This window comes from Macaca mulatta, chromosome 7, assembly GCF_049350105.2.
Source record: "Macaca mulatta isolate MMU2019108-1 chromosome 7, T2T-MMU8v2.0, whole genome shotgun sequence".
Classification (NCBI taxonomy): domain Eukaryota; kingdom Metazoa; phylum Chordata; class Mammalia; order Primates; family Cercopithecidae; genus Macaca; species Macaca mulatta.
Genome location: NC_133412.1, coordinates 180,622,760 through 180,637,089, shown reverse-complemented (window position 1 = coordinate 180,637,089; position 14,330 = coordinate 180,622,760). Strand labels below are relative to the sequence as shown.

Sequence of the window (14,330 nt, the reverse complement as noted above, 5' to 3'; positions counted from 1 at the left end):
GGACACGCCACTTTTCTGTGAGACGTAGAGGATGACAGTTTTGATGATGGCTGGGAATATCCGGTGTACCTAAGATCATCCACCAATAAGTGTAGGTTGAGGTCCCAGAGAGAGGCAAGGCTGCTCAGTCACCATGGAATTTCACTTTCTCCAGTTCTGCTCTGATGGAATCAGGGCCACCCGTTTTACTTGTCCTAAGTAAATTCATAGCACCACATGTATTAGTGTTGGAGTGAGTATCTACAAAGTCTACTCTAACCAAGTGTACCATGGAACTTACCATTACCCAGAGGGAAGAATCTTTAACATGAGAACTATGTTCTTAATTTTTTTTAAGGTGAAAAACTGATCACTATCCAATCAGGCAAATATTATTTTGCTAATGAGTTGCAGATGTTGCATGTGTATTTTGGATATCAACCCTTTTTCAGATGCGTGGCTTGCAATTATATTTTCCCATCATGCTGTAGGTTGGAATTTTTTCCATGCTTTGCAGAATCTTTTTGTTTTGATGTAGCTCCACCTGTTTAATTCTGCTTTTGTTTCATGTGTCTTTAATGTGAAAACAGGAAATCATTGTTAATATTATTTTCTGGGTCGGGGAAATTTTACAATTGCAGGCCAGATGTTTAAATATTTAGCCTTTCAGAGTGATTTTTGTGTATATTCTAATCTAAAATTCTTAATTCTTTGCATGTGTAGATCCAGCTTTTCTAACACACTCTTAGGGAAAGACTTGGTTTGTCCATTGTATATTGTCGGTTCTCATACTGAAAATCAGTTTGCCATTGATATATCAGTTTATTTCTGAGCGCTTTCTACATATTTATGCCAATGCCATCCTGTTTTTATTATTCTATTTTCGTTATTGCTTTTGAAATCTGGAAGTAAGATGTCATCACGTTTATTTTGCCTTTTTACAAAGGTTTATTTTTACAAAGGTTTATTTTTACCTTTGTAAAAAAAAAAGGTTTATTTTTACAAAGGTTTATTTTAACCTTTCACTCTTCTGTATGATAAAAATATGGCTTTACATGTGACTTTTATTATATACAGGTTATATCCTTGTTTTCCTACTTTTTAGAGGTTTTATTATGAAATCTTGAATGTTTTAAATGTTATTTTCTGTGTCTGGTGAGAAGGTGATTCTTTTCCTTTATCCTCTTAATTTAGCGCATCAAATTTATTGATTTGAAGATGTTGAATGATCAACGCATCTCAAGAATAACTTTGAGCTTATCATACTGCAGAATCCTTTTAAAGTCTTGTAGAACTTAGTTGACTATGATTTTGGAGTACTTTATTTATATATACTAAGCATTGTCAGAAGTTTGATTCTCTTCTTTTGCCTTTGTCTATTACGGGTAATACACTGATTGGAGACTCTTAGAAAGAGTTTAGAAGGTGGGCACCTCACGAATTTTTTTTAAAAGTTAGAGAATCATTGGAGTTACTTTTTTAAATGCTGAGAGTCATTTTTATCTAATATATAACCCATCATGAAGAATATTTATATGTGCTTGGGAAGCATGCGTATCACGCTGCTGTTGGTTGGAATGTCCCGTAGATGTCTATTAGGGCAGTTTGTTCAACAGTGCTTAAGTCCACGGGCTTCCTAAGAATGTTTCTCTGGATGTTCTATACATTATTGAGGGTGAGGTGTTGAAGTCTCCTCAGTTTTTTATTGTTTTCTATTTCTCCTCTTATATGTCTTAGAGTTTCATAAGTGTAGTTATATTTCTATTTTTTCAAGTATGTAAAAGAGAAATAAAATAATAATTGTTAGTAATTTTAATGAGAAAATCACATAACAAGAAATTATGTTTTCCAAACGCTGCCATCAACATTAAACTCCCCCAGGAGTCTCACATCAGCCCTGGGCTCTGCTGTCTCCTCAGGCGTCCCACCTCAGCGTTTACTACAGAGGAGGGGAAGTGAAAATAGGGCCCTCCCTCTCCTGATGACAACCAGTAGAGTCCTGACCCTGCAGCTCTGGGAGAAGAGCCCCAGTCCAGCATTACCTGGAGTTTCGATTTGATGATCAGCTCTGAACACACGTGGCTCACCATAGAGTTACGGCTGAGCTGGGTTTTCTTGTTCCTATTTTAAAAGGCAAAACATGGAGACCTAGAGATATTGAGTGTGAGTGCATGTAAGTGAAAAAATAGTGATTGTAGGTGGCAGTTTCTGACCAAAATTTCCCTATGTTTGTAGGTATCTAGTGTGAGGTGCAGGTGGTGGAGGCTGTGGGAGAGGCAAGTGGCAGAAAAGTGCACAGGAGGCCGAGTGAGGCTGTAGACACTGTCAGCCCACTATGCCAATCTCACAACGAGTGCTGGAGAAGGTGGGATTCTGATGGAGCTTCCCAACAACCGTGTGGTCTAAGCTAATTCCATCAAGGCCATTGGTTCCCCCCGGAGTGTAGTTTCCCATCAGGAATCCCCCATGTGCCCAGCAACAGCCACACCTTCGCATCTTCACTGAGCACAGTCACTGTTTGGGAGGAGCTCCAGGATGTGTCTCTTTGTCAAAACCCGGGTGATAGATGTCAGAGAGCTGTGCCGGGTGCCTGGTCCAGGTGCTCCCTGATGTTGGAGGTATAGGAGGTGTGTTATCAGGATGGAAATACCGTTTATGGATATGTACATAAGAAAACACGATTTTCCTTGGTTCTCTTAGATGACATGGAGAAGCAAGCGTGCAGCCTGCAAACAATTGTAATTTCCTACTTTACGCCAAGTTCATAATTTCTTGTAAACTTTGGTTTCTGTCCAAGTACAGAGATATTGATTAGAGTGAGTTTGCTTCTTTCCACACACTCACCTTCACCTCCCCCAGATAAAGAACAACCTGTCCTCACTCTGAGTCTGAGGGAGGAGCTGTTCCTGTACAACTAAGGGCCTGCAGAGACCCCCGTGTGCAGCTTTGCAGAGTCAGATCTTTCCTCATGTGAGGTGACCTCCACTGCTGATGATTGCTGCTCAGGTCTAATTGTGGATTCAGGATTATGACATACTTTAGGCTATCGCAGGACAATCTGATTCTGAACATCACCATTATCATAGATAGAGGTAATAATCCAATGCCCATTCTTCTATCAGCACTTGGTCTTTCTTATTTGGTTGAAAGTTTGAAGAAAAAATGTGACCATATATTTGTCTAATTCTAACTTCTGAATCTACTATTTGCTCTCGGGGACGCACAAGTTGCAACACAGTGAGTTCCTCCTTCTCATCCACACAGGGAGCTCCTCCTTCTCATCCACACAGGGAGCCCCTCATTCTCATCCACACACTGAGCTCCTCATTCTCATCCACACACTGAGCTCCTCATTCTCATCCACACACTGAGCTCCTCCTTCTCATCCACACGGGGAGCTCCTCATTCTCATCCACACAGGGAGTTCTTCATTCTCATCAAAAAGTGAATGTTTGTGAATTTCAACGTGTTGCTCAGAACCTGTGCATGCTGACAGCTATGATTCCCGGCGCACTCCCGGCCTGGTGAAGCCCTCACAGACCCTCTCCCTCACCTGTGCTGTCTCTGTTTCTCCATTACAACCAGTGCTTCCTGCTGTAGCTGGATCATCAGCCCCCCAGGGAAGGGACTGGAGTGAATCAGGTGCACAGGTCATGAGGGAGTGCACAATCCAACCCACTCCTCAGGAGTCCAGTCACCATCTGCAGATCCACATCCAAAAAACAGTTTTTCCGATAGCTGAGCTAACTGAGCAACGAGTACACAACCATGAGTTTTTATACAAAAGACACAGTGAGGGGAAGACATTGTGAGTCCAGACACAAACATCCCTGCAGGGTCCTGAGGGACAGCAGGAGGCGCTCAAGACACCAGGGGGTGCGAAGGACACACATCAAGGCAGGTGAAAGAGGGAAAAGGGGCTGGAGATGGGGTTTGGCATCACCATCATATTTCACCACTGGACACCCACCACTGTGTTTACTCTCATGTACATGATTCTTTGTATTATTAAAAAATGGCATTTATATAAATGTATAACCATATGTAGGTGCATCAAGTCGTCCTCTCCATCTTATATGCACCTTTTCCATTAAGACTCTGAGTCCCCGTATTTATTTGAACTCCTCATAAATTACGGTCAATTATGTAGGATCTGTTTCTCTTCTTTCTCCCTTTTTCCCTCCTTCTCTCTCACTCACAAACTCATGCACACACACAGAATTCTATAACTTCAATTACCTGATGTGTTGAAGACAATTGATAAAAGCGCAGGTTTTCCAGTTTAGCTGCTGTTCATATTGCTGTAAGAATAAGAACGTTGTGTTTCTCAGCTGTGCACTTCTCTAAAATGAGTAGCAGCTTTTTAAATAATACCCAGATACTGAAAGCAATCAAAATGTCAATCAGCAGTTTAATCAATCAAAAAATTGTGGTAAATTCATTCACTGGAAAAACACCCACTGTTACAATCAGGTACTGCTGGGTACACTCAACAGCGAGGGTGAAGGCACAAGTACATATGATGAGTGAAAAAGGACAAACACAAGTCCATATATACTATTCCACTTTTATAAATTCTATAAAGTGAATACTAATCTAATGTTACATGAAGAAAACCAGCAGTTGACTCTGGACGTGGTATGAGAAGGGAAGGTGGAGGAAGCAGAAGTTATAGGAAAACAGGAAGAAATTTTGAGGGTGGTTGATTTTTTTTTCTATATTGAGAAACGTAATGGTTATGTCACTATTTGTCAAACCGTACACGATACAGGATGGCTACTATTTGCTAATGTCACCTCATTAAAATATTACAAATTTAAACACATATAATTTGGTAGAAAATGAATTAGACAGAGATGAATAAAACATAAGAGAAATAGAAAGGAAAATCACAGAACAATGGCATAAGGACTTCACTCACCAAACTGAAGAAATTTTAAATTTCTCAACACAGAATTAAAGATTTAATTAAATATATATATATATATGAAATCAAAGAACCCGGAATATACATGTGAATCAACCCTATGCCTACCTATATTTTTAAGGAAATGCTAGAATACAGTGATTTCATGATTTCGTTACATAACAGGTTAATCAACCACTCCAGGCATGTCCAGTTCTGTCCTGGGGTTGGTTCAGGGAACAGGGGCATCCTGTGGTGAGGAATCATGGCACCAAGCTCAGAGCATCAGTCCTAGTTCAAACAATGCAAAGACCAAGAGATCTCAACTAAAATGCCGTGTGGATGTCACATCTGTGGGTGCTGCACACTCCCGCTTATGAATATGGAAAGGTTAATGACTTCAGGAGTTGTCTGCGGAGATTAGTGCTCATCTGTTAGGAATGTCCAAAATGGCTCAATAGAGCAAGAAAGGAGACTGACTCAGGGTTTCTATAGTGGTTTGGTGGTGGAGGCGGCGTCAGGGTTCTCACTCAGGAAAGGAGTCTGTGGTGCTTGAACCTCCAATGGCGTCAAATGGGGGAGTTCCTGTGATTCCTAACTAGATTATTCACCTCATGGGAAAGAAAGGAGAAGATGGAGGAAGCGGCCTTAAGTTATCAGCAGTCAGACTCAAAACAATAGTCTGATGACTTATTCTATACAACAACTATAAAAATCATGAATAAAGAAAGACCAGTGTCTAATATGTGTGGACAACAACAGGTCTACAAAAAATGAGAAGACTGCTTATAAGAATAAGCAATTAATAATGAAACGGATGAGGAAAATCAGGAGAAAGAGGTAGGTGAAAGGTACAGGCAGGGGATTACACAGGGGTCCTGTCCCAATGTCTTGTGTGGAGACTTTTCACTATCTAAAATCATCCACTTATTCTGAATGTCTTAGGTGAGCTCTCTGCTCCAAAACATCAGAAGCGCCAGAGGATTCCTGAGAATATTTAGTTTAGTATCTTCTATTTGAAGTGCCTTACAATTGTGTAAAATTCTTAGTTAATATTATTACAATTAGAGATAGGCTCTCTTGCACAGGTTGGAGCGCAATGGCACAATCATAGGTCAATGTAACCTTGAACTCCTGGCTCACAAAATCCTTCTGTCTCAGCTTCCTGAGTAGCAAGGACTAGAGGGGTACACCACCACACCCAGCTGATTTTAAAAATTATTTCATAGAAATGGGGTCTCTCTATGTTGTCAGGCTGGTCTTGATCTCCTGGTCTCATGTGATTCCCCTGATTTTGCTTCTCAAAGTGGTGGAATTATAGGCATGAGCCACCATATCTGGTCTGACCTGAGTCTTTAGTTGCAAAATATCACACAAGAATTGATTCCCTGAATTTTTTTCTGCAGTGTTTTTGTCAATAGTGCCTGATAAGATTTATTCCAATGTGTTTCAACAGCAGAATTCCTTCCTGATGTTTCTTCTAGCATATATAATACCATGATTGAAGATTATAAAACACTGGTAAAAGATGACATAAAAAGGCAACCTTAAACTTTTGGTAATTGGAGTGAGTATAATACAAAAATTACTTTCAATATTGTGTAACACATACATGGAATAGGACAGAGGTGAACCATGAGGGTAATATTTTTCAATGTATGAATCCTACAGATTCCCAGTCATAGGATAGTAACTGATGTGTCCTGAGAGAGGGACCATGGTGCCATAGTGCTATTGGGATAACTCTTGGCCAAGAGAGTCTCCATATTTTATTAGAAGTTTTATGTTTTATATTTAAAGATGCCATTTTTCAACATATCCATTTTGCTAGTCTAGATAAAATAGATGTGAACACACTCTTAGTATCCAGCCAGGTCTCCTGTCTACATTATTAACCACACAGTAACTGACATCACTTGGGGCTCGTTCTAGTTATCCAATTACTTACTGATTTATCTCAATGCCTCTGGATTATTATGTGTGGCTATTTTAGTAGAGAGTGAAGAAAGACAACCTAGGCTGACCAAACAATGAGGAAAATCACAACCTGATGAAACAGGAGGCCTGGAAGTGAGTGGCTCCAGGACTGAATAATTTGACAGCTCGTCTTCCCAGGCAGTTTCTTTTCTCAGTTTTCCACACTGATGCATCCACAAAGTCAGCTTCACCCCCAGGGGACTCCCATCATGCAGTGACATGGTGACAACATTCCCAAGGGTCACACACATATATTATATATTGGTGGGAAAATGGGCAGAGACATTTCTGCAATTCTCCTCTGCAGGACCAGGAACACCTCAACAGACCATCTCCCCTGCCCCCATGACTAGAACTGCACCACGTGCCCACATGGACCCTCATCCCTGATAGGGAAAATAAGACGCCATTGATGAGGCCAACCATTTTATAATAAGAATTACTAAAGACTGATATAAAGGTTTCAAAAATGAATTGAAGTCTGTCCTACTATGTCCACCAGAGACTACAGATCCTCCAATGATACCTTCTTTGTCTTTTCTGCCTGACTTTGTCTCTTCACCTTGTTCCATCCTCCAGAGAATCTCCTTCAGCTCCCTCAGGTGCACTCAAGTGTTTTATTTACTGACAATTTCTAAATTAGACTAAAGGGTCCATATTCCTAGAACCATATTCCTTGGTCCATATTCCTAGGAAGGCATTGTGACCTGGAGTCTGGGCGTGAACTTCTAAGTGTTTCTGACCCTCCTCCAGATGAGATGCTGGTCTGTGTGTTCGTACTCCTTCCCCTGGAGTAGAGTCCTCCTGTTTTCCCCAGGTGTAACCTCCCACTGCTCCAGTGTTCTCCATCGGTGTCATCACCTTCCAGACATGCTGCCCTGCCCTGCAGACTAAGGCTCTGATTCCATAAGAAAAAGAGGGGAGCTGCTTCTCAATAGACCTTTGGTGGGGACGTCTGTTCCCATCTCAATTCCTGAGGGGTTGAACTAGTGCCCCTAGGATTCTTGTTTCAGTGGCTTGCCTTTGCAGAATAAATTCTTAGTTCTGTAGTGGAAATAAGGGAGTTGGGTCTGAATACATTTTAGAATTGCGGCTCTTCTTTTCTCCCAAACAGACATTTCGAGAAAGGAAGATTTTTGTGACCGTTCCCTTTCTTGTTGAAAGGATTTCAAGAGGATAGGTTAGCTTTTCAGTATGTGGTCCCTTAAAATTTTACACTACAAAACACTTGCCACACTATATTTCAAACCATCCAACATATATTTGTATTTTTTCTTGGAATAGCCTATATTCCAGACTCTGCCTTAGATAATTTCATACTCTAGATTTATTACTTTCTACAAGAACTTGCTTCTTGCTAAATTTCAGATTTATTGTATGTTTTGAAACTTATCAGAATATTACTTCTGTTTAATACTTATCAGTAATATTAAAGAACATTTGCAAAATTTCATCTTCCATGTTTTTCTGTTATTGTTGATACAATTTTTTAAAAAATATGAAAAATATATTCATTTTGTAAGTACGTTTCCAAGCTTAACAGCAGATTTTTAAGACCCAGAATAATAAAAAATTCAAATGTTGTTCAGCTGCTTAATAAAAAACAAATTATGATAAATTTTGTTTGCTAGAATACTACCCAGCATTTGTAATAAGTGCCTGAAATACACAACTACAAGGCAAAATATCTAATTATTTATGCAAGCTAAAATAAGCCAAACAAATAAGAATATATACTATGTTAGTTCATTTTTATAAATTATGATAAATTAAAATGAATCTGCAGCAATATAAAGAACAGTAGTTGCCAGGGAAATGGTAGAAGAAAAAAGAAAGGGAAAGGAGTAAGAATATAGAAGAAAACAAGGAAATGCTGAGAATTCTCTTGTCCACCTTGATAATGATAAAGGTTACATCACGTTTATCAACTGTAGACTTTAAATATGTGAAAGTTTATTATCTCCAAATGGAAACATAAAATTTATTACAAGCAACAAATGGAAACTTAGATAAAGAAGGAGTGACAGAAATATAGAAAAAAATGTATATTAAATTTCAGAAATACTTAAGAATTTCTCTACCTGAACTGTAGTTCTCACCATATTTTAGGTAAACGCTAGAATGCAGCAAAATCACACATGTTTCCAATACAGGAAATGGGTTCCACAAACCACACTAGGCACGTCCACCTCTGTCCTGGAGCTGGTTCAGGGAGTAATTGGGGCCAGTGATGAGGAGCACAGGCTTAGGTATCGGGGCTTACTCATCCCAGACATGAGCTCTTAGACACATACTTAGCATTTGTACATGGAGAAACCATTGGCTCTGACAAAACATAATTCACACAAGTATGTACAAATAAAATAGGGTGATCATTTCATAGTGTTTATCACAGCATAATTTTATAATGAGACAGCATATTTTCCAAATACCATCATTGTCACCAAACTCCTGCAAGGCACAGTCATCTCATCTGGGGACCGTCTTCTCCTCAGGCGTCCCACCCCAGTGCTTGCCATATAGTAGGAGACATGCAAATACCGTCCTCCCTCTGCTGATGAAAACCAGCCCAGCCCTGACTCTGCAGCTCTGGGAGAGGAGCCCCAGCCTGGGATTCCCAGGAGTTTCCACTTGGTGACCAGCACTGAACACAGACCACCAACCATGAAGTTCGGGCCGAGCTGGGTTTTCCTTGTTGCTATTTTCAAAGGTAATTCATGGTGAACTAGAGACACTGAGTGTGAGGGGACATGAGTGAGAGAAACAGTGGCTATAGGTGGCAGTTTCTAACCAGGGTGTCTCTGTGTTCGCAGGTGTCCAGTGTGAGGTGCAGCTGGTGGAGTCTGGGGGAGGCTTGGTCCAGCCTGGGGGGGGTCCCTGAGACTCTCCTGTGCAGCCTCTGGATTCACCTTCAGTGACGACTACATGGAGTGGGTCCGCCAGGCTCCAGGAAAGGGGCTGGAGTGGGTTGGACAAATTAATCCTAATGGGGGTACCACATTCCTCATGGATTCCGTGAAGGGCCGATTCACCATCTCCAGAGACAACGCCAAGAACACGCTTTATCTGCAAATTAACAGCCTGAAAATAGAGGACACGGCCGTGTATTACTGTACTAGGCACACAATGAGGGGAGGTCAGTGTGAGCCCAGACACAAACCCCCCTGCAGGGGCGCGCGGGGCCACCAGGGGGCGCTCGGGACCCACTGAGGACGGGACAGGTCCCAGGAGCAGGTGCAGGGGGAGGTTTCCTTTCTCATTAGCTGGAGAAGTCAGGTTTGTGTTTGCCGGACTCTGAAGAATTCTAGGCTGTGACATTTTATTACTTGTGTTTATTATGAATTTATTATTGCTAGTATTTAAATTTTAGTAATTTAAAAATTATATATATACACGAATACACTTTAATGAAGTAAACATTCCTAATTATTTGCACCGATTATTCCAGAGTTTTATTAACATTTGTTGACATCAGCAGCTACAAAGCTATAGGGACACAAATTTACAACCATAGAAAGATGTATAGTCCAGGCGCGGTGGCTCACGCGTGTAATCCCAGCACCTTGCAAGCCTGGCGGTGGGGAGGCGGATCACTTGAGGCCAGGAGTTCGAGACCAGCCTGGGCAACATAGTGAAACTCCGTCTCTACTAAAAATGCAAAATTTATCTGGGCGTATTGGCGCGCGCCTTCAATCCCAGCTACTCGGTAGGCTGAAGCAGGAGAATCACTTGAACACGGAAGGCAGAGATTGCAGTGAGTTAAAATGACACCACCGCACTCCAGCCTGGGCGGCAAAGCAAGATTCGATCTCAAAAAGAAAGAAAGAAAGAAAGAAAGAAAGAAAGAAAGAAAGAAAGAAAGAAAGAAAGAAAGAAAGAGAAAGAAAGAAAGAAAGAAAGAAAGAAAGAAAGAAAGAAAGAAAGAAAGAAAGAAAAATGTATAAATACACAGACATATGCATACATGTGTAGGAATTCATAATATACATTACAATAAATTAATTCTAAAAATATGGCCTAAAGAATCAAACTTAATGATGAGCTAAATGTAAATTATTTGTGTATTTCATAATTGATTTTGGTTATTTTTAATTATATCAATTGATTTATATTTGTTCATTTAACTACTGTTAAATGATGGTAATTTCAAATGTGGTTGTCACAATAAATGATAAGAATTTGAGGTGATGAACGATAATTATCTTAATCATTTCTTAATTATCTTAGTTATTCCATATTGTATTCACAAGTCTTAACATTGCTTCTTACCTTGTAAATATGAACAACCATAATTTGTGAATTTAAAATTTTTTATTTTAATTTTAAAAAATTTATCCCAGATCATTATCTTTTTCTTCAGTTCCAGATCTCATTTGATCGTCTCGAAGGACCATCTGCACCCCTGTCTCCTGAAGGCTTCTGGGAGTGGCTGCAGGATGGGCAGAAGCAAAACCCCATGTGAGTCCACACGATCTGGAGCCTCCCTCTCCTTGGGTTAGGCCATCTCCTCAGGACCACAGGCCAGTATTGGAGGTAAAACCTCTAAATGTGTTTTTTCCAGCTACCAAGTCATAGGACAATAACAGAAACATCCTTGGGGCAGAGGACCATAATGCCACAGTGCTAGTAGGAGTACATTTGTCCAAGGGAGTTCCAGGGTTTATTAAAATTATGATAATTTTAATGTAAGAATATAATTCTTCTAAACTTATGTGGAAGATTATGGGAAGTTATAACAATGCCGTGCTTTAGCATCAGCCATGCATCACAGAATCACTTTATAATAGTTCCTTCCATGGGTGTGCTTCACTCAGTTCATGCAAAACCTGGCAGGTTAGAGGCTAAAAATACAAAATACAAAAGTCTTTAATCATCTGAAAGGGCTGTAGCCTTTTCTCAAGGAATTATTTCAAGACACGGAGAACAGATAGATGATAAATAAAATACATTCACATCCCAGTAAGGGTAGAAATTGAGGAAAGTTGACCTAACTGTGTCCAAAGGGCCCTGTGGCTTGGTTTCTGTCTAGGTCCCAATGTTAGGGTTCTCCCAGGAATTTGTGGCTAGCTGGTCACACCTCATCAAGAATTAACCTTTGCTATTTCCTCAATTTGTTTATTTAATCTGACAACCAGTTTGTCTATAAACTGTAGAGTTGAAATGCAACACGTATTCATTTGAAATAATCTGGCACAAATTAAGCAAAATTGATAATGATGTTTTTTCATTCATTTGTGTTCAAGATCAGAGCCTAAGCATTGATATTTTTGATAACATCTGTGGCTGTCTCAGCAGTTTTCTCTTCTGAGGATATGATATGGTGTGGCAGTTTTCTTAGCTTTAGTGTTACCTCTTTTTGCATTGACTTCCACCTTTATACTTGCCCGGAATCTGGGATACAGGAGTGCCTCTAAGAGTTCCCTAATTTGCCCATTTTGCCAGGTTTTCCAGAACATATGAGATGCTCTTTTGTTTACAAAGCACCCCAAAGCCATGTACCGTGTCCAAAGGTGTTTCTTTCCTAGTTTGACAAATTAGAAAGTTCTAATAAATACAATCACTTTTGCCATCTGCGATGATTTTATATCAGATAGAGGACTGTGTTCTAAAGGAAATCTTACATTAGTAACAGCAGTTTTAGTCATTAACCTAGAGTTTTACCATTGAGGTGCGAGTCATAAGAAATAATATTAGGTCGAGGTTCTCAGTGGCACAAGGTTCTAAATCTCTTGTGTGTCCAAGGTCTTCCCTATTAACATGAAGCATTTATGTGCACAGTCATAGTTTCCAGTCATGCTTCTCCCTGTCTCACTATCACCACAAATTATGACCCCACCTGGAACCTGAGTTAATTTCCAAACAAGTTATTCATTAATCTTTGTGCCTCTAGATTATTACATAAGTCCATTTCAGTAGAAAGTTAAAAAGAACATTTGAACCGACTAAACAACACAGAAAATCACTAATGAAATGCAAAGCCTAGATGTTAGAGGCTCCAGGCCTGGATAATGCAACAGTTCATGTGTGCAGGTATTTTCTTTGCCCAATTCTACACTGATACGCCCAGCATATCAGCTTCATGCCCCATTTGACTCCTATTATGTTGAGACATGGAAATGACATTCTCAAGGGCCACACACACATATGAAAATTGGTAGGACTAAGGGAGGAGACAAGACTGCGTTTCTCTTCTGAAGGACCAGGAAAGCCTGGACAGACCATCTCCCCTGCCTCCATGACTGTATCTCGTGCCCATATGGACATTCATCCCTGATAGGATAAGAGGACTCCATTGATGAGGCTGAGTATTTTATGATATAAATTACTAGAGAGTGACATTGAGGTCTCAAAATCTAATATTTATAACCTAAATTTAATTGCCACCAAATTGTTACCTCTTTCTTCACTGAAAAATTGCTTTTCATGATTGGGATTTAGGTAGATTCCAAATGTTCACAACAGAGCTTCCAAGAGAATATTGGGAGCAAAAACTGAATGAGGACAGAGAAACCCATCCTTACTGTATTCACCACTAAACTCAAGTGGACTCAGCACTGCCTTTGATGGCTGCTGCTTCTCTGCAGAGTTCAGGTTTCCACTTCTCACAATTCCAACACAGGCTCTCTCTCTCCAAAATGTTTGGCCTCCACTTGATGTAAGGTCACACTCTGTTCTTAGTTTGTTCTCTGAACCATTTTCTGAGGGTGGTGATGAGCCACTGAATGGAAATTTTATATTTTCTCAGCATAAATCCCATGGACGGTCATGAATTATTCTTCTGGTTTTAGTAATTGATTTTTCCTGGGGTGTTCATTACTAGTAATATTCAAAGTCATTTCATTTAAATCTTTGATGCTTCACTTTTTGTTGCTATGACATTCTTTCTTCTGTTGAATCTTCCCACTAGCATTATAACAAGATTTAGTATCCAGGCTCAGTTGTCATCAATAATAACCACATATGTCAAAAGCTATGTATTCTTTTCACAGGAGACATAATTTTCTCTTTTCAGGGGATGAACACACACTGCTGAGCGACCCCCACTCACAAGTACATATACACATTTATGATATTTTCGTTTATTGACTAATAAGATGTATCATTCTCCCTTAAAATGCTTAACCCCACAGAAGGCCGTGACAAACTCTTCTGCATCTGTTCATGCCACAAACTCAGAAAACAAACCACATGGTGAGTAAACGCTCACGCGGTTCTGGATATTGGGTCCATCTCTTCCCCTCCAATGTCCTGAAGCACCTCAGCCCACCTGTCCTGGTTCTATCAAGGAAGTTTACCTCCAGCACAGTAAAGGAAACAGTTGAATGAGGAGAGAACCACAAATGATAGACAATATTGAAAACTATTCATATGACAAGGGATTACTATCAAGCACATAAACTCAACTGAATTGCAAATAACAATATGATTAATAATGGGTGAATAACATGGATACACATCTCTCAGAGGA

General features: G+C 40.0%; 2 pseudogenes across 2 annotated transcripts in view; both read left to right on the top strand.

Moving 5' to 3' along the window:
• The window catches only part of LOC106999631 (homer protein homolog 2 pseudogene), a 115,687-nt pseudogene that overhangs the window by 57,064 nt on the left and 44,293 nt on the right, over positions 1–14,330 (top strand). The window lies entirely within an intron of this gene.
• Positions 8,330–14,280, top strand: LOC715260 (immunoglobulin heavy variable 3-23-like; annotated as a pseudogene). The gene is made up of 3 exons (XR_013396746.1): positions 8,330–9,572; positions 9,676–9,998; positions 11,223–14,280. The product of XR_013396746.1 is annotated as an immunoglobulin heavy variable 3-23-like (transcript).